Source organism: Trichosurus vulpecula, chromosome 1 (genome assembly GCF_011100635.1).
Source record: "Trichosurus vulpecula isolate mTriVul1 chromosome 1, mTriVul1.pri, whole genome shotgun sequence".
In the NCBI taxonomy this organism is placed as follows: Eukaryota; Metazoa; Chordata; class Mammalia; order Diprotodontia; family Phalangeridae; genus Trichosurus; species Trichosurus vulpecula.
Genome location: NC_050573.1, coordinates 126070168 through 126091063, shown reverse-complemented (window position 1 = coordinate 126091063; position 20896 = coordinate 126070168). Strand labels below are relative to the sequence as shown.

General features: G+C 37.6%; 1 pseudogene; it reads left to right on the top strand.

The window, feature by feature from the left end:
- The first annotated feature begins 1696 nt into the window (after nucleotides 1-1696).
- Nucleotides 1697-11668, top strand: LOC118834526 (annotated as a pseudogene).
- Nucleotides 11669-20896: the final 9228 nt, after the last annotated feature.

The window sequence follows — 20896 nt, the reverse complement described above, 5'->3', positions numbered from 1 at the left end:
CAGCTAAGAAGCAGCTATGGGAAAGGACAGCTTTTATATTAAGTGTTTCTGTCAATTGAGTAAAAAATATGACTCATGATGACATTTGGCAGCTGGAAGGAGAAAGAAAGATTATTATTTTTTTCCAAATGAGGCCTTGGCAAGGAGAATTTGGTGAGCAAGCCTCCTTTTAAAAAGCTCCTGAGATTAGCAAGGGATGGGTTAGTAGAAGGGTGATAATTAAAAGCTGGAAGAAATAAAGTGAGTAAGGGGTGGGGGCAATGACTCAAAGATGAAAAGGGAAACATGACAGGAGGAAAGTTTCTTTTTCTTTCTTTCTTTTCCCTTTTTTTATTCACTCCCTCAGACCACAAAAAGGAAAGGAAAGCAACTGACAGGCCTGTGGGCTTTTCAGCTGGTGACTCAACAGTGGCATGCTTAGCGGCAGCTCAGATACAGACAGTTTCCTAGCCAGCTGAAGTCCTTTAGTAAACTGGATGGATGTCAGTGGGGAGGAGGGGTTGGCTCCTAACAGCTTCTCATTGCTGAAATAGGAAGGGTGTAGTCTGTTTGCACTCATCCTGTATTTCATCAGGATGTTTTCATTCACTTTTAGAAATGATGGAGTGATTCCCTAATGGGTGTATTTTGCTTCTTAAACAATAAAGATGTCTGTGTTACTGATGCTTAAACAGCAGATTTTCTCCAACCACTTTTTCCACATTACACAGTGAGCATACCTCACATCAGAGTTGGTGGCTGTTTTGAATGGACCAATTTTAGAGTTACCCACCTACAGTGATTTTGATTTTTTTATGGTTCATTTTATTAGTAGTATTAGTATGAATATCACTAGGTTTCAAGGGCTTAGCAAGCAAAATGGTTGACCCCTGAAAATATTTCTATATGGTATATTATGCAACCGTTCTTTTCCCTTTAGCAGATATAAAGATAAAGCCAGAGTGAGGTGAATCAAATGCCCCTCCAAATGGAAAGAACCTCCAGAAATCCTTTGCTCAGTACCATAGCTCCAACACCAATGTCGTTGCCAGAATATCTTTAAAAAGCCCTTATGATTGTAAAATAAAATGCTAGCAATGTACAAATAATATTCCAGGAAGACTGAGTTGGTCAGGATACCTCTAATCCATAATTCCTCTGCCCAACCCAGTTGACATAATCACGTGACGTATAGAATAGGTAAAAGAAACAAAGTGGTGAAGGTTTCAAATGAAGCATAAGAGAATATTACACTTTTTCTTGTCCTTTTCTAAAAAATGAAGAATTATTTGGATAAATTTGTTAGAATTAAAATGCAGCTTGAAATAGATGAGTAAAAATCATCCATGCCCCTGGTGGCCCTTGAAAAAAGCAAGTTTGCTGTTTAGGGCAATAGTCCGGATAGGTCCACAGAGTGTGATTCCTGGAAGCAAAAAGAACTAGCTATAAAAGAAGTGACAGAAAACCCTAACTCCTCAATTTTTGTAAGGATAAAAAGATTTCACTCCTCCTTTTAAACAGCCAGACTATCTTACATTGCGGCTACTAGCCACATAGTTGAGAAAAACCTAACAGGGAGGAAGCCCAAAGAGAAACCAGGAGACAGGTGAAAAGTATACTCCAGGCAGCAGAGAAGAGTCATCCATATATATTCAAGAGAAATATCTTAGAAATAATTACCTAGTAGAAACTACCCTAAGCAGTCAGTTGCCAAACTATGGAGAAGAATGGTTCCAAGGAGCCCATGTCAGCAAACTATCCAGCAGAGATGCTGTATGCAGGTGGGGAGTACCATGTAAACATTCTCCCTACCTGCTCACTTTCCCTCTAGTGACAGAAGCTTGAGTTATTTGGTCACAACTGTTCTTTACACATATAGCTTTCTACCAGCATACTCTAGGCATGTGTCCATTCTTCTCACTGGCAGTACACATATCTGTAGGAAAGTTTGTCCTAGGTTTATGGGGCAAACTTCCTGTTATTATTGTTCTTAAAATATCATTACAGGTAATGCCTTTGTTTTGGGTTAATTGTGTTACTGACTGATGGTGAAATAAATATCATACCAATAGGAATTCATGAATCATATATTTAGGAAGATGGATGCACAGAGAACTTTAAGTACCCAACCAACAAGTGCCACATTGGTGAGGGAGCAAGAGGACTTTATTCTCCTTTTCTCAATCCCTTAGTACCCCACCCTACCCCACTCCACCCCACCCCCCACCAACTCCTGATTAACTGAGTAAATCTGACACAGTGCCAGACCTGAAGTTAGTTAAGACTCATCTTCCTGAGTTGAAATCTGGCCTCAAACACTTACTATCTGTATTACTGTGGGGAAGTCACTTAACCCTGTTTACCTCAGTTCCTCATCTGTAAAATGAGCTAGAGAAGGAATTGGCAAACCACTCCAGTATCTTTGCCAAGAAAACCCCAAGTGGAGTCACAAAGAGTTGGACATGACTGAAACAACTGAATGACAGTAACATTGAGGCTATACATATTTCCTTCATTACACCTTTACATCTCAAAACTTTGATTTTGTTTTGTTTTGTTTTGTCTCACCTTTTTTAAAATTCATATTTTCCTTCAGATCAGGAAATCTTATTGTAATGTTAAACTGCTCAACAGTATACTGTAACTTATCTTCACTTAATCTTATCTAAGCCCTTGTTTTACTGATCATGTATCCCAATTTTTAAAAATCTCCTTCATTTGCTGATTTCTTGCTGACTGGAATCTTATCTATTGTAAAGAAATTTCTCCTTAATGCTACTACATTCTCAAGTCATTTTTATTTCTCTTTTCTTGATTAATTTATGGAAAGAGTAGCCTATATGGTGTGCCTCTAATTTCTCACAACCCATTTCTCAGTATCCAGGTCAAATCAATGGTATACTGGTAAATTTTTAACAATAGTCTCTCTGAAAAAAAGAGAGGTAGAAAAAAATTGTATACATGGCACATTTAAACTAAGTTTAACCTGCATTATTAATATTCATTACATCAATTTATTAAGTCCCAAAGATCAACAAAATATTAAATCAATCCTTGATTTATAGGGTTTACTAGTTTCTAATGTAAATGTTCACAACAAAAATTTAACATTCACCTCTCAAAAGCTGGTTTGAGCTTGATCCAGCCCATGGTTGTGTGGATCCCACTATTTTACTATGCTTTCTCCAGGAAAGATCAGTTTTGCCCATATAAAGTAGCCTTTATTATGCCCTTCTTGATATTCTACCCTTCTTAGCCTTTGGAAATTTTTCATTCTCCTCAGCCTTCCCTGCCAAATTGTTCACTCTCTTCACTGTCCCCCATACCTTCCCCCTTAAACTGCAATCACTGATTCTCTCTGTATTTCTGTCTTTCTCTCCTTCATTGTCCCTGTCTCCCCCACTGTCCACCCTCATTAATCCTTGACTGTTCCAACAGCTACAATTATAACCATATAAATATGATTCCCAAGTCTGAATCTCAAAACTTGACCCCTTCTCTGAGCTCTAGTTATCCATTTAGTTATTCACTTGAAATTTAGATTTCTTGCCAATGACTCAGACTTGATTGGATATGCTGAGTCTTCAAATTTCCCATTTTTGTTGATAATATCAACATTCTTAAGCCCTTGAAACAGTAAGGCAATAAACACAATATCAATGATAATCGTGAATATGCCTATGTAGTTCTGTATTGCAAAGTATACGGGACTCTCCAGATAGAAGGTAGAAGAAGTAAACCACTTATTCAGACACCAGAGAACCATATCCCATAACCAAATGCTCAGCTCCCACAGCCAGTCAGTCCATTCCATCATAACAGCAAGGAACCCAAAACATGCAGTACAGAATACCACAACGTGGAGCCTCAACATCCCAAAACCTCTCTGACCCAATGCTGGGGTCTTCCCAAAAACAAACTCTCAGTACAGCTAAGTCAGCCTGTTCAGTTCTAACAATCATGAGGGCAGCCATTAGCAACCACGAGCAGCCATAATATCTTTCTCTCCCTCTTTCAGCATTTTCTGTGACATAACTTCCTTTTCCTGTCAGGAAGCTCCTCCCACCACATGTGTCTTAGGATTCCTGTGATGTAAGCAGGTCACATGGCCTATTAATGGGTGGGAAAGATCTTCAAATCTAATTGCTACTACAATCCTTTCACTTCCTCATTATCTACAATAAATCAGTGGCCAATCTCTACTGATTCAGTCTCTGAAATACTCCTTGCATCTATCTCTACCTTTCCATTTTTATTGCCACCAAGGAAATTTGAACTGTCACTGACTTTTCATTGTATTCTTATAGTGGTTTCTCAACTGTTCTTATGTGTACTATTCTCTATAAAATATATTCTTCACACCAATGCCAAAACAATCATTCCAATGCTTGTTACCATTTCTTCAAAAGTCTTAAGTGACTCCCTATTTCCATACAAACTTATTAGGCTAGTTATTAAGGACTAATTTTAATCTGACTATATCCTACATCTCCATCCTTTATGTCATACAATCTATATGCCAACCATATGAGACTACTTGCTATTCCTCTCTATTCCTTTTTTCTCACCTCTATAACTTTGCATATACTCTCTCACGTTTCTGGAATCCCTCCTAATCCCCCACTTCTGCCTACTGAGAGCTGGAAGTAATCTCATATCTTGAGCCTCATGGTACATTATTTTATCTTTTTAACCATTTTCTAGTTTGCATACAGCATGTACTAAATAAATATTGAATTTGTAAAGTGAATGCATAATTTAAAATTTTCTGAGTGAGAAAGATTAGCATTTTCAAAGGCAAAGGCAATTTCAGTGCCGTATGATACAAAACACTAAGTATTAATGAATTAGATATTTTCTTTTATAATTGTAAGATATCCCATTAGTCAATATTAATTTATCAGTGGCTTAGAAGACAATTTGGAAGGCTTATATGTACCAGGATGCTTATGTATTTTAAAGTGGAATTTTATGCTTTTCCCCACCATAAATTGCACCATTAGGTAAAATGTACCTCTTTTTAAAAAAAAAAAAAGAAATTTGAGCAATGTAATAAATCATACCATTAGAAGTTGCCAAATTGAAAAAAGGCCCAGCTGTCCCATCTTTAAGTATGCCTCACTGCAAAGACCTGTGTTTCATTTAAAATTATTTTTTTTGTCTCATACAAACTTTGTCAGTTTTCATTATGAATGGATTTAAAGTTTCTTTTGACTCTGCTGGTCTGAGATCAGTCCCAGGAACAGGTTTAAATGATTAAGAGAAACTCTGTAAGCCAGGGGATGCATTGCATAGGGATGAAGAGTATTAGCTACCCCTCCTGAGAGCTGCCAAATCTCAGGTTCACCCCAGGCCTCTCAAAGGCAGAAGGCTACAAATGAACCAAAGCATACACAGTGAAAGCTCCCCTTGGCAGTCAGTAGAAGTTGCATTGAGTTAGTTTGGGATTCAGAAATCCCCTCAAATAATTCTATTAAATTTAATTCAATAAGCAATGGATAAGCACCTACTATATTCCAGCACACAAGATGAACACACACACACACACACACACACGCAGGTGCACACAGTTCCTACCTTTACCGAACTTGGATTCTATTGGAAAGGAAAAAAAAATATGAACACAAATATGTCAATACAAAACATATACAATAAGAAATTATAAAGGAAAACTGCCCCAAAAGCATCAATCCAGAGGATAAAAGAGAAATTGAAAGAATCCACCAATCACTTTCTGAAAGAGATCCCAAAATGAAAGCTCCCAGGAATATTAAAAACAAATTCCATACCTCCCAGGTCAAGAGAAAATATTGCAAGCAGACAGAAAGAACTATTCAGATATCATGGAATCATAGCCAGGATCACACAAGATCTAGTGGCTTCCTCATTGAAGGAGAGGAGGTCCTAGAATATGCTATTCTGGAAGGCAAAGGAGTGAGGATTACAACCAAGAATAACCTCAATAGAAAAAGCTGATTACAATCCTTTGGGTGGAAAAAAACTAGACATTTAAGGAAACAGAAGACTTCCAAGCATTCCTGATGAAAAGACCAGAGCTAAATAGAAAATCTGACATTTAAACACAAGAAAAGTGTAAAAACACTAAATGTGAAAGAGTAATCCTAAAGGACTCACTAAAAGTAAAACTGTTCACATTCCTATATAAGATTATATTTGTAACTCCTAAGAACTTTAGAAGGAGTTAGGAGTCTAGCTTTAGAAGGAGTCTATATTGATAGAGGCCACAGATTTGAGTTGATTTATATTAGAATAATCTCCCAAAAATGTAGGAGTGAAAATGAGGGCTCCATTGGGAAAAGTGATAAGGGAAAGGTCAAATTTGGAAAATGATCTCACATAAAAGAGGCACACAAGGAAAAGCTTTTATAGAGAAGGGGGAAATGTGGGAGTGGCAGACAATGCTAGAACCTCACTCTCATCAGAATTGGTTCAAAGAAGGAAGAATTTATCTATACATTCAGATGAGTATAGAAATCTATCTTACCCAATGGGGAAAGAGAAGGGGAAGGGGATAAGGGATATGGGGGTTAGGAAGATAAAAGGTAAGATGGATTAATGGAGGCAGTGGTCACAAGTAAAACAGACTTTTGAGAAAGGACAGGATCAAAACAGAGAGAGAAAGGGATAAATAAAAGAAAATTGGACAGAAGGAAACACACAATTAGTAATCAAAACTATGAATACAAATGGGATGAGCCCACCCATAAAACAGAAGTGGCTAGAAAAATGAATTAAAAACCAAAATTCAACAATATGTTGTATACAAGGGATACACTTGAAACAGAAAGACACCCATAGCATCAAAACAAAGAATAAAGGGCTTGATCAGAATCTGTTATGCTTCAGCCAAAGTTAAAAAAAAGCCTGAGGTAGCAAGTATGATCTCAGACAAAGCAAAAATTAAAATAGATCTAATTAAAAGAGATAATCAGGGAAGGTACATTTTGCTAGAAGGTGTCATAGACAATGAAAATATTTTTAAGAATTACTGTAAGTTTCTCTGAAAAGGTCTCATTTCTCAAATATATAGAGAACTGAGTCAAATTTATAAAAATAAGACCCATTCCACAATTGCTGAAAGGTCAAAGGACATGAACAAGCAATTTTCAAAATAAGAAATCAAAGCTATGTATAGTCATATAAAAATGCTCTAAGGAAAAGATTCTGGGAAGATGCCAAAGTAGGTCAGAAAACTTTTGGTTCTCCAAATTTCCTCCCCACCCCCCAAAAAGATAGAACATCCCCTACAGGAAATGAGCAGAGGAAATAAAAGTCTGGGTAAAGTAAATGTCTTTCTAAGACAACTGGAGAAGACCCCAGGAAAGACAGGCTGCAGGTGTGGAGGTTCAGTCTGGGTGAAGTGCAAACATCTCCAGGCCAACTCTGTTGAATCAACAAACCACAAGCCCTGGGGGTAGCTGGGTTGGGAGGCAGAAGAACTGAAAATGTACAGGTGCCTATAAGTAGCTCTGAAAACAGCAAAACAAAACCCCCAAAGCTTGGGACAGAACACTCTCCACTCTGGAAGCAGTCATACCTTAACAAAGAGCTCAAAAGTCAAGCAATTGGCTGGGAAAATGAGCAGACAGGGTAAAAAACTCAGACTATTGAAACTGAAAACCAACAACTTAAAGAAGAAAATAATTCTTTGAAAACTGGAATTGGACAAGGGGAAACTAATGATACTTTAAGACACCAAGAAATAATGAAATGAAATCAAAAGAATGAAAAAATAAAAGAGAATATGAACCATTTCATCAGAAAAATAACTGATCTGGAGAACACATCAAGGAGAAGTAATATAAGAATAGTTAGACTACCTGAAAATTAAGATTAAGAAAAGAATCTTGACAAATATTATAAGAAATTATCAAGGAAAATTGCCCTGAAGTTCTAGAACAAGAAGGCAAAGAAGTAACAGAAAAAAAAAATCCACTGATCACCACCTGAAAGAGATTCCAGGAGGAAAACTTACAGGAATATCATAGCTAAATTTCATAGTTCTCAGGTAAAGGAGAAAATATTGCAAGAAACAACAACAAAAAATTTAAATATCATGGAACAAAAACAAGGATTACTTAAGACCTTGCAGCTACTATGATGAAGGACCATAAGTCTTATAATACTATATTTCATAGAGCAAAAGAGCTAGCATTATGACCAAGGGTAACCCACCCAGAAAAGATGAGTATAAACCTGAATGAAAAGAAATGGGCATTTTACTAAGTGAAAGACTTTTGGATATTTGTGACAAAAACAGCAGAACTGCATGGAAAATCTGACATATAAGAACAATTTGGAACTAAGACAAATGGGCTATAAAACAAAACATACCCTTTGATCTAGTAATACCACTACTAGGGCTATACCCTAAAAAGATCAAAGAAAAAATGACCTATAGCAGCTCTTTTTGTGTGGCAAGGAATTGCAAATTGAGTGGATGATCCTCAGTTCAGGATGGCTACATAAGTTGTGGCATATAATTGGGATGAAGTATTACTGCATTATAAGAAATGATGAGGAGGTGGCTTCAGAAAAAAAATTATAATAACCGCATGGAGTACTGCAAAGATGATTGTGCACATTAACAGCAATGTTGTAATGATGATCAACTGTATTAGACTTGGCTACTCTGATCAATACAGTGACCTAAAACAATCCCAACGAACTCATGATGAAAAAATGCTATCTACATCTAGAGACAGAACTGATGAACTATAAATGCAAATGGAAGCAAAATTTTCTTACTTTCTCTTTCTTTTTTCTTTTCTTTTAGCAATCTTGCTGATATGGAAATATGTTTTGCATGATTTCACATGTATAATTGATCTATTATTTCTCTTCTCAGAGGGTGCTAAATGAGTTTGGGATGGAGAGAATCTAGAACTCAAAATTTAAAAAAAAAGATGTTAAACAATAATTTAAAAATATAAACAATATAAATGCAAAGTATTATGAAGTTAGTTTTTTGGGGGGTGGGGAGTTGTGGGGGGACAAGGCAGGGCACTAACAATTGAGGGAATCAGAAAAGGAATAGTGTGGGAAGTACTACTTAAGCTGAGCCTTAAAGAAATTTAAGAATCTAAAGTTTTGTAGATAAAGACCAAAAGAAATCTGGGTACAAGGAAAGCCTGCACAAAACACAGAGACAAGTGACAGAATGCCATATGTGGAAAATAATAAGTGGAACAGTTTGGCTGAAATATCTATTGGGTGAGAGGAAGTAAGGTAAAATCAGTCCAGAAAAATAAATTCAAGCCAGGTTTTAAAGGCCAAATAGCTAAGTTTGTGTTTTATTCTATAGGCACAAGGAAGCTACTTAAGCATGGGAGTACCATGGTCAGACCTGTAGTCTCCAAAAAAAGAATCAATTCAGCAGGTGTTTGAAAGATGACTTGGATAAGAGAGAGGCTGGATGCTGAGAGACCAATTAGGAGATTATTATGCTGCCTAGCATAAAGTAAACACTTCATAAATTTTTGCTTATTGATCAAGTGAGCAAAAAGGAGTATTTAAGAGATGCTATGATGGCAGAACTAACCAGACATGGCAACTGGTTGAATAGGGAGGGGAAGGGGGGGAAGAAGAATGAAGTGGAAAAGGTGTCTTTGAGATTATGAACTCCTCCTCTTATTGAAAGAATGGTGTTGCCTTTGAGAGACAAATTTAAGTTAGAGAAAAAGTCGGTAGAGGAAGAAAAGATAATGTGTTCTGTTTGGACAAATATCTATGTGATGAAATATCTATGTGATGTCCAGGTGGAGAGGTGCAGCTGGAAATTGGTAAGGTGAAACTAAAACTTTTTAAAGAAATGAAGAATGGAAATATATATATTGGGGAAATCATCTACATAGATATGATAGTTGATCTGATATGATACCTCAGACATAGTAGAAAGAGAAAAGAGAAGACCCAGGTTACATCCATAGACAGAGGTGTTATATTGACAATGACATAAAGAATACTTAGAAGTACTGATAGGATAGCTAGACAAGGGTGTTAACATGAAAACCCAGGGAGGATAGCAGACTGAACAAAATCTTGTTAATATTGTCAAATGAAGCAGAGAGGTTAAGACAGATGAGGACTGAGAAAAGGACATTGGATTTATGGTTAAAGAAATGTGAGGCTACATAGGAGGGAACAACTTTTCTTGATTTGTGGGGGGTAGTAAGGACTGATAGTAAATTAAGTCCTGATTTCAAAGGTCTGAGATGTGAGGGAGGTGGGGGAATTAGAGACAAAAGTTAATATGCAATTTCCTGTCCCTCTCTCCCACCAGGAGTTTGACTAGGAAAGAAGATAGATAAGTCAAACACATTGAAGACTGGAAAAGATCAATTAAAGTTTTTTGTTTTTTTTTAAAGTATGGAGCGCATGTGAGCATGCATATACAAGAGAAAAGAAGACAACCAATAAGGAAATTAATGCTGATTAACATCAAAATCACTGCATCTAAAATCCGATAGTCTTGAATATTTGATAGTGATGTGTACCACCTCAGTGAGTGGAAGCCAAAATATGAGGAGCAGTGTCAGGACCTGGAAGAGACACAGGAGCAGGAGAAGGAGCTGCCTTGACAACTAGAACAAGAGGTGGACAAGAAGAAGAAAGAAAGGGCTGAGAGGGAGGATACACCCCCCAAGAGCAATGGCAGCAAGGCTCAGGTCAAAGAAGATGAACCCATCAAGAAGAGTGGCAAGAAAGTTCACGACCGAGTCTCTTGGTCCTCTGATTCAGAGCCAGAGCTAAAGAAGGTGATGAAACCAGTGGTGAAACCACAATCTCAGTCCTTAGAACCATCAAAGAAACCAAATCAGAAGGAGAAAAGAAACCTCCCAGAGAAATCCTGAGACAAGTCTGTGAAAGTGGAGCAAGCCAGGAAGAAGTCAGAGGAGCTTCAAGAGAGGAGGATTGCAAAGAAGAAAGAGCTATCTGGGAAAGAGAGGCTGCAGAAGCTACACAGTGAGATTAAATTTAGATTGAAGGTTGACAGTCCGGATGTTAAAAGATGCCTCAATGTCATGTAGGAGCTGGAGAGCCTGCAGATGACCTCTCAGATTCTCCAGAAGAACACAGATGTGGTGACTACATTAAAAAAAAAAGGTTCTCTATTATAAAGCCAACCAGGAAGTGAGAGGGAAAGTAGCAGAAGTCTACATTAGGCTCAGATCAAGAGTCCTGGGACCAAAGGTTGAATCAAACCAGAAAGTTAACAAACCTGCCTTGAAGAAGGTAAAAATAGAGATGGAGAAAAAAGAAGATCAATTGTTAGGGAGGCCCCCAAAGAGAGGACAGAGGAGGAGCCTAATGCCGATCTCTCAGCTCCAGTGAATGTTGAGTCCACAACACAGAAGGGGGAGAGTGGTGAGGACAAAGAACCAGAGCAAGGACAGAGCATGGGAGGGATGTAAAGTCTGAAGGCCTGCACAATGACAACATTCAAGAAGACTCAAAACTGGACAGGCCAGAGAATACCTAATGGGAAAGAAAGAGTTTTGATAGACTTGGAGTCCCTTGTTAAAGAGAGCTGGGGTCTTGGAATATGCTGCTCTGGCCTCTGCCTGGCCCTGGGTTTGAGCCTCTTCTCAAGTAATAGGGTAAATGATGTATATAGGTCTTATTCTCCTCTCACCCTAAGACTCCTGTGAACGCTGAGAACTTTTGGGAGATACTGTGCTCTTCCGGTGTATTTGTTGCTTTGTTTGTCTTCCCTCACCTAATTTCTGTGATTTTGAAATAACATGAAATGAACATAAGGGTTTTCAATGAAAAAAAAAATTCATTTTTTATTGGCTTAGTGTTCTAATGCTGTTGGCTGCAGTGGAGACCGAGGTTGAAAGCTTGGCCAGTATGCTGCAGGACTGGAGAAGTGACAATGCCCCCATTAGCTTTGAACCAGCAGTGCTTCCAACTTAGAGCAAGGTAGAGGTGACTGAAATGGGGACAAGAGCCTGTGATCTGGTGGCCTGAGACTATTCAGCCTGGATTCCCTGGCTCTACTCGCATCTGGAAAAGTTCATCTTTACAAAAACGAAGAAAGAAAATAAAAACCTAAACTTTATTGCTCAAAAAAAAAGTATCATGGTTTAGAACAGGGTTTCTTAATCTAGTACTTACGGAACCCAATAGAGCCATGGATGAATTTCAGATGGTCTTGGAAGGAAAAATAAAAATCATATCCTTGCTTACCTCCTAGGGTCTAACGGAAATTTAGCATGTCCTTCAATTATGAATGTAAGCAACATAAAACTATTCTAAAAAAAAGGGTTCATAGGCTTCAGTAGATGGACAAAGGTTCCAAACAGAGAGAAAGAGAGACAGAGACTAGAGACAGAGAGACACACAGGAGGAAGTAGTGCACTAAGAATGTTTTGTTTAGGGGCAGTGAGTAGAGCACCAGCCCTGGAGTCAGGAAGACCTGAATTCAAATCCTAGCTTAGACACTTGACACACTTACCAGCTGCATCACCTTGGGCAAGTCACTTAATCTCAACTGCCCTGCCTTCCCCCCTCCAAAAAAATAAGATGTCTTGCTTAAACAGGCACTAGATTTCTGGAGTCTGCTACCTATTTCAAATCTTGACTCCCCTACTTACCACTCTTGTGACATTAGGCAAATAACTTTGCTCCTGTGGCCCTCAGTTTTATTAAATGTAAAATGATGGGCTTGGATTAAAGGCATCAAGAGTCATTTCCAGCTCTAAATCCTATTAACTTTATGGCTATTTATTTATTGTCTTCCTTCTCATTCAGAGCCAAAAGAACTTAGAATATAGATATAAAAACTGGTTAAAAAGAAAAAAAAAATGTTACTGAACCAAAACCACAGTGGAATTCATGATACCTTTCCAGACAGGATGATTCATGTTTTAGTCATCTAGAAATAGCAAACCAAAAAGATAGATTTTAGACCGTGCCCTGAAAATCAACAACAACAACCATAACATCAATTTTTCCTGGATTAGAAAGAGAAGGAAACTCCTAATCTAATGGTCTCAAAAAAATTAACAAATATATTACTCCATACACATTTCTATTTCATCACACTGTTAATAAAAAGAAATATATTTCATAAAAAATAAACATGCATTATGCCTTATAAAGTGTGTTTTAGTATATAAAAGGGTAGAAGTTAGAAAGACCTGGATTTAAGTCCTGTCTCTAACACATTTCAGCTGTTCCTATGTGGCCAAGTTATTTGACTTCTCAGAGTCCTAGGAAAGCCTTCAAAATTGTAAATTATGAAGAAGTTGTGGATCTATAGCAGTGGAAGGAGGTTCCACCCTAGGAATTTCCAAAACCCATGAAATCACAGTTCCTAGAATAAATAAATAATAAATAATATTATGTAGATAAAAATAACATTATGTTTGTTTTATTTGGTCCAATTTTTATACTGCCTTTTTCATGTTGAAGGCTTTGCGCATGTGAATGAATTATTTTTTAACTAGAAGAAGATTGTTTGTAGCTGTTTGCAATGAGTTTTCATATATATAAATCCACTCAATCCTCACAACAATACTGGGATAAGGAAGAGGAAGAATGGATATCAGTTTTCTCACTTTAGAGATGAGGGAACTGAGGTTCCAAATGTTTGAATAACTTATCGCAGGTTACACATCCAGGAAGTGGTATAATTGAATCTTGAACCGCTAAACTGTATAGACTCCAAGAGATGGTCAGACAGAAAGAGCAACATAGCTGTTCACACCTCTTGGGTGAGGCAGGAGTCACCAACAAGAAGCCATCCAGGTGAGATGGATGATGACATGGCTTTACCATTTGGCCTGCTGCTATGTTACCCAGACCTCTGACATGCCGGTGCAGCCTAAGGCCTCTGAAGCTTACTATCTGACCTGCACTTTACCCTGGGGATTTCTGAGTCTTTCCATCTGCCCTGCCCCTGGACTCTTTTATGTGTTTCTTGTCACTGTTGTTGTTCAGTTATTGCAGTTGTTTCTGATTCTTCATGACCCCCTTTGGGGTTTTCTTATGAAAGATACTGGAGTGGTTTGCCATTTCCTCCTCCAGCTCATTTTACAGATGAGGAAACTGAAGCAAACAGAGTCAAAAGATTTGCCCCGGGTCACACAGCTAGTAAGTAATTTGGGGTTAAGATAAGACTTCAGGCCTAGCACTCTATGCACTGCTCCTCCTGTCTGCCCTTTCTTTTATATGCAGCCACCACCAATTAGAGAGTGATCTCCTTGAGAGCGAGGACTCTCCTTTTTCCCTATTTTATCCCTAATGTGTGGCATATAGCAAACAGACTATGTCATGCAAATAATTCTGGACTTGGAGTCAAGAAGTTGAGTTCAAATTCTGCCTCAGTCATTTACTGGCTATGTGACCCTGGCCAAGTCACTTTTAACTGCTCTCAGACTCAGTTTCCTCATCTGTAAATAGAAAGAATAAGGAGTGTTTACTTCAGTCAGCTTTTTTAAAAATCAACTGAGATAAGTATTAAATGCTTTGTAAAATGTAAAGTACTATCTATATAAATGCTAGGTATTATGAAGCACTTAATAATTCCTTTTTGATTTATACATTTTGGGTTCATACCTAATACTCCTAATATTATATAACCCCATCTCACAATATAATCTTCACTTACATATATAACCTCAAAATAGCTTGAGAAAGGTATTGGCTGCTAGGCAGAGCTGCCTCTTTAAGCATTCACAAGATCCAGAACACAGGCCAAGACAAAGCAATCAGAAGAACTAGGGGAGAGATGATTAAACTTTGAGTCAGAAGGTTTGGAACTGAGACCCATCTCTGACACATACTGACTGCAATCATGGTCAGATCATGTAAATGATTAGACTTTCAGTTCCTTCTTGTGATTCTTGAGGATTTATCTCACAAGGCCATGAGGAAAGTTCTTGGTCAACTCTACAGTGTCATGTAAATGAATGCTATTGTCAAAAATGAGACTTACCGAGAATTGTACATCTAAAAATGTATATAGAAGTATATTTACAGATCTATAATAGCAAAAAGTAGAAATAATCTCCACACATCTAAAACATCACAAATTTGGACTAGCTGAAGATGAGACAAATGTTTTTTTAATGTCTAAATTAGAGGATGATTTTTGAAGACAATTTTGCGGTTTCAAGAACTTTCATTAGTCAGTCAGTCAATAGATATTTAAGTGCTTCATTTGTGCTAGACACTATGCTAAGGGATGGGAATACCAAGAAACACCAAAGGCAGTTCTTGCCTCAAAGAACTCACAATCTAATGGGGAGATAACATGAAACAACTCTGTACAAATGAGCTATGGAGGATAAACTTTGAATAATCAACAGAGAAAAGACACTAGAACTGACAGGGACTGGGAACAGCTTCCTATAGAACATGTGATTTTAACTGCGACATCAAGGAAGCTTGGGAAGTGAGGAGGTGGAAATGAGAGGAGAGAACATTCTAGGCATGAGGGACTGTCAGTGAAATTGCTCAGAGAGGAGATAGTATGTCTTATGTAAGGCAACCAGCAAGGAGGCCAGTGTAACTGATGGCAGAATATGTGGAGGAGGTGGGGAGTGGGGTGTATTAATCCAAAGGAAGGCATTACTATTACTTATGGAAGGCAGGATACTGTGGATAGGGAACTGGCCTTAGAATTAGAAAGACTTGGATTCAAGTGCTGCCTTTGACATAATATTTGCTGTGTGACCCAGGCCTAGTCACCTAATCTCTCATTCTGCTAGGTTGGTAGCTGGATGGTACAGTGGATAAAGCATAGCATTTCAAGTCAGGAAAACCTAAGTTTGAATCTGATCTCAAACATTACTAACTGTGTGACTCTGGGTTAGTCACTTAACCTCTTTTGCCTCAGTTTCTTCATCTGTAAAATGGGGATAATAATAACACTACCCTCACAGGGTTGTTGTAAGAACAGATTGAATTAACACATGTAAAGCACTTTTTCAACCTTAAAGAGCCCTATTAATGCTAGTTATTACTATGATCAAGACTATAATTTTAGTAGTGTCCTTTGCAAAAAATATTGTTTTTAATTTCTATTCACATTTTATTTAAATGATATCCAAATTATGTTTTAATTCTTAATATTTTACATAAATATAAATCACCTCATAGCAAGGAGGCTGGTGTGAATTATAATCTTTCCCAGCTAGAAGGGGAAACATGAATCAATGTCAGTCAACTAGCATTTATTAAGCAGGTGTGTGTGTGTATGTGTGTGTGTTCAGTCGTGTGCAATTCTTTGTGACCCCATTTGGGGTTTTCTTGGCAAAGATACTGGAGTGGTTCATCATTTCTTCCTCCCGCTCATTTTACAGATGAGGAACTGAGACAAACAGGGTTAAGCGACTTGCCCAGGGTCACACAGCTAGTGAGTGTCTGAAGCCAGATTTGAATTCATGAAGAGTGGTCTTCCTGACTCTAGACAGGGCTGGCACCCTACCCACTTCACCAACTAGGTGTTCTGCATTCAGTACTTACTATGTGCCAAGCGCTGAATTACATTCTGAAGGATCATATCCTAGGAAATCTAGTCACTTTTTCTCTATAAGTAAACGGAATTGGTTCAGGGTGGAAGTGCACTAACAGTGAACTAAAAGCATTAGGAAGACTGTTGCTATCTAAAATTTAATATAATCAAAAAGAGTTAAAGCTTTGTCTGTCTCACTGACCCATTTAAACAGTGATCTGCCTTATGGAAATTTATATTTGCTTAGTTGTGCTTTCTTGCTGGGTTGTGGGACATGGTGAAGTTTACCCTCCCACTCTCTCTCCCTTGTTTCTTTATGCTGTGGAATGGCGTTGCTATCCTCAGTGCTATCCCATGATTTATTTAAAACTTGTTTATTTCCCCTATGTAACAAAATGTTTTTTGTCTCCAGATAAAGTTAGATTCTGATTAGATTTGCTTAAATGTTACAGAATTGATGACAAAAGAAAGTCAAAAGGAACCCGTAATCAAATTGCCTTAAACTTAAACATGAGCCTGTATAAATCTCTGTTGCTGACTTTTCATACTAGTTCTATCTCTCTCTGAAAGAATATAAGGTTCTTTAAAGCAGGGATTACTTCATTTTTGTCTTTATATCCCCAATGACAAATACGGTGACTGACACATAATAAACACTTAATAAATCCTTGTTGATCGATTGGTAAGCTGAAAATAAGGTGCTAATCTTCACTGGTAAAGGGTGTTTGCTCATGGGTACTTCTCTACATAAAATAAATTCACAGGTCCAGTGCAATTTTTTTAAGTCATCATAGGAATACTATATTAATGAAGAGATCAGAGTCACTCATATTTAGAGGGAAGGTAAAAAGCATTTATTAAGTGACTACTATGGGCTAAGTGGGCAGCAAGGTAGCACAGAGGATAGAGTGCCAGGACTGGAGTCAGAAAGACTTATCTTTCTGAGTTTAAATCTAGCCTCAGACACTTGCCAGCTGTATGACCCTGTACAAGTCACTTGACCCAGTTTGCCTCAATTCTTTATCTGGAAAATGAGCTGGAGAAGGAAATGGCAAATCACTCCAGTACCTTTGCCAAGAAAACCCCAAATGCAGTCACAAAGAGTTGGATATGACTGAAACAACTGAACAACAACACACAGGCTAAGTACTTTACAAATACCATTTCATTTGATCTTCTCAACAACCCTGTGAGGTAGTTGCCATTTTTATCCACATTGTACAGTTGAGAAAACTGAGGAAGGAAGAGGCCAAATGACTTTTTCCAGGTCACACAGCTAGTAAGTGTCTGAGGTCACATTTGAACTCATGTCTTCCTGACTCCAGGCACAGCGCTCTATTTACTATGCCACAAAGCTGGTTAGAGCTACAATCACTCCTAATAACAATAATAATAATAGCTAACATTTAAATGGCACTTACTACATGCCAGGAACTGTGCTAAATGCTTTAAAATTATCTCAGTTCATGCTCACAACAATGCTGGGAGGTAAGCACCCTTATTACCCCCATTTTACAGATGAGAAAACTGAGGCAAACAGAGGTTAAGTGACTTGCCCAGGGTCCTACAACTAATAAATGTCTGAGGTAGGATTTGAGCTCAGGTCTATTTAACTTCAAAATCAGTTCTCTGTACACTGTGACATCTAGTTGTCCCCCTAGATGGTTGGGTTTAAGTTATTTAAGGATGCTTAGAAGGAATGTGTTCTCTATATCACAATAAATCAAAACATTAAGATCAGTGATTTAATCCACGTACTATCCTCACTGTTGCAGATCTTAACCATCAAAGAGCTTAACATGGTCATAAGGGGTAGGACTAACACTCTATCAACGAGAGTCTATGAATTTTGATAGGTTAGATATTAAACTAATTTGATTCCTGCCATTACCCCTCTATTGAAATTACTTTCTTTGAGATAACATAAAGGTCCTGGCTGCGAGAAAAGTAAAAGCTTATGCTCCACTGATATAACTGTTACATGCCCAAAGTTGTCATCATCCTTTCAAAACAAGGCATCGTGCTGCAGTGGCGTATAGTTTGGTAATTTGCAATATCCATCAAAACACAAATCTTTTAAATGGACTTGCCACTCAATTCATTTTTAGTTCTATTAGTATAAATGATGAATTAGTCCAAATTTATTACTTTCATTACTTCTGTTAATTCTACAGTTTTCTCTGTCCAGGACATGTGCATGGCAGATCCCCCAACCTGCCTCCTCTGTTTCTACTCACATGTTGCTAAATGAGGCTAGAAAATGTCATACAACTGTGCAGAATAGATGCACTCCCTCACTCCTGCTTGGTAACGCTTTTTATTCCTTCCTAATTCTTCTCAAGCCTGACATACTACCCTTCACTCTAACTTTGCAACGAAAGGCAACAACTCACACTTTGCTGAGGAAAAAAAAATCATTTACTTCGAGCTCCCTCTTCTCCTTTCTTCATCGCTAAATCCTCATGGTCTCTCCTGGTGCCCTCAATCTAATACCCCTCCCAGCTATTTCAGAAGATTGCTCCCACAATAATCCCTACCTAATCCCTCACTCTACAATTTATTTTATAAATACTGGCTCTTTTCCTGCTGCCTGTAAATAGTACAAGGTCTCCCCAATACTTATGCTATCAAACTTCAATAGCCTTTTCCACAGAAACTTTTATCGATCCAATGAAAAAATTTAGAATCTTGAATAGCAATAGTTTAACTTCCACTCAATGAGAAATCAGTGGTGAGTGAATAAGTTTTAACTTTGGTCAATGAGAAGACAACAGTTTTAAGTGCCATTTGTAAAGAGACTGAGTTTAACTGTAATACTGGAGAGAGTGTTAACAGGGAAGTCTGGAGAGAAATTGTGAAAATACAGAGGAAGGAAAAGAAGAAGGAAGGAAGGAAGGAAGGCAGGAAGGAAGGAAGGAAGGAAGGAAGGAAGGAAGGAAGGAAGGAAGGAAGGAAGGGAGGGAGGAAGGAAGGAAGGTAGGAAGGAAGGCAGGAAGGAAGGAAGGAAGGAAGGAAGGGAGGGAGGAAGGAAGGAAGGAAGGAAGGAAGGAAAGGAAGGAAAAGAATTTATTACTTAGTATGTGCTAAACATTATGCTAAATAATGGGGATACAAATACAAAATCCCTGCTCTCAAGGAGCTTACACACTAATGATAGTGAAATAGAAAGCACATATTTGCCAGTGTTGGCTAGGAAAGGCCACAGGAATGGTGATTGGGACCAAAAGGGAATAATTTGGCTTGCTACATCAAGGGATAATGACAAAGTTGATTAGATCTTGGGTTCATGATTCAAAAACTGAAGGGCAGAAGGTGAGAGGAAGCATGTCATAGAACTTACTAAAATAGTGGTCCAAAAGAGGACTATAATCAAGAGAGCAGGACCCCAGAGTCGAAGTTTCTCAAGACCACATTTCTATTGTGCATGGCAAGGTTATTGGTGAGGCAATGTTGGTGATGGTAGGAAAGGATGGAGTGAGGTAAATCATTGTTGGGGCTTTCCTGAGATAGCGATCTGAGAGAAAATATTCACCAATCAGAAAACTGGGGTCCCATGAATGGAAATTCTTCTATAACGGGGTTTCTTAACATGGAGTCCATCAGTTTTTCTTTTTAAAAAAAATTTTTATTAGGTTTGCAACATAATTAGTTTCCATTTTAACCCTTTGTGTTTTATTTTATGAATTTAACACATTCTGAGAAGTTTATAGGCTTCACTAAAATATCAGAAGGACTCATGAGACACACATGCCTATGACAAAAAAAAATGAAAGAAAAAAAAAAACATCTGCCTAAGGTCATGGTCTCCACTGTTATAGTCAACAAGGCCACTGGCAAGAGAGAGAGAATATGGAAAAAAAAAACTGAATCTGTGAGAGGACTGAATTTAATATTAGTATTATAAACAAATAGAACATTTAGAGACTCCAACTACAAACTTGTGTATTAAGTTATGGAACTGTGTTTCAGAAATGAGGTGGTACTAAGAGCAGAAGTTATTAGAGGTAACTGGTTATTATATTTCTCAGAGTCAAGATACTATAAAGATTTTTGTATCTTTATTTTGTTATTAGTTACCCTGATAAATTGCATAGACAATAATTTTTATGTCTAAGCTTATGAGGTCATGAGTTTTGAGAGAAACTGATACATATACACAGATATATAGAAATACTACCAGAGTACAACAGACATAGCAAGAAAGAGACTGGGATTCAGACACCAACTGCTAGAAATATAGAGAAAAAAACATAACAATTACTTATAGGAAAAAGAGGCTTCCCCAGTTAATCAAATAACTAAATAATTGAACAGATAGATTGATAAATAAGTATGTAAATGAGTGAATAAATGAATGAATAAACAAATAATTTATTGATTTATTTTTTAATATGTGACAGTATTGCATAAAATAAGTATTCAATAACCTTG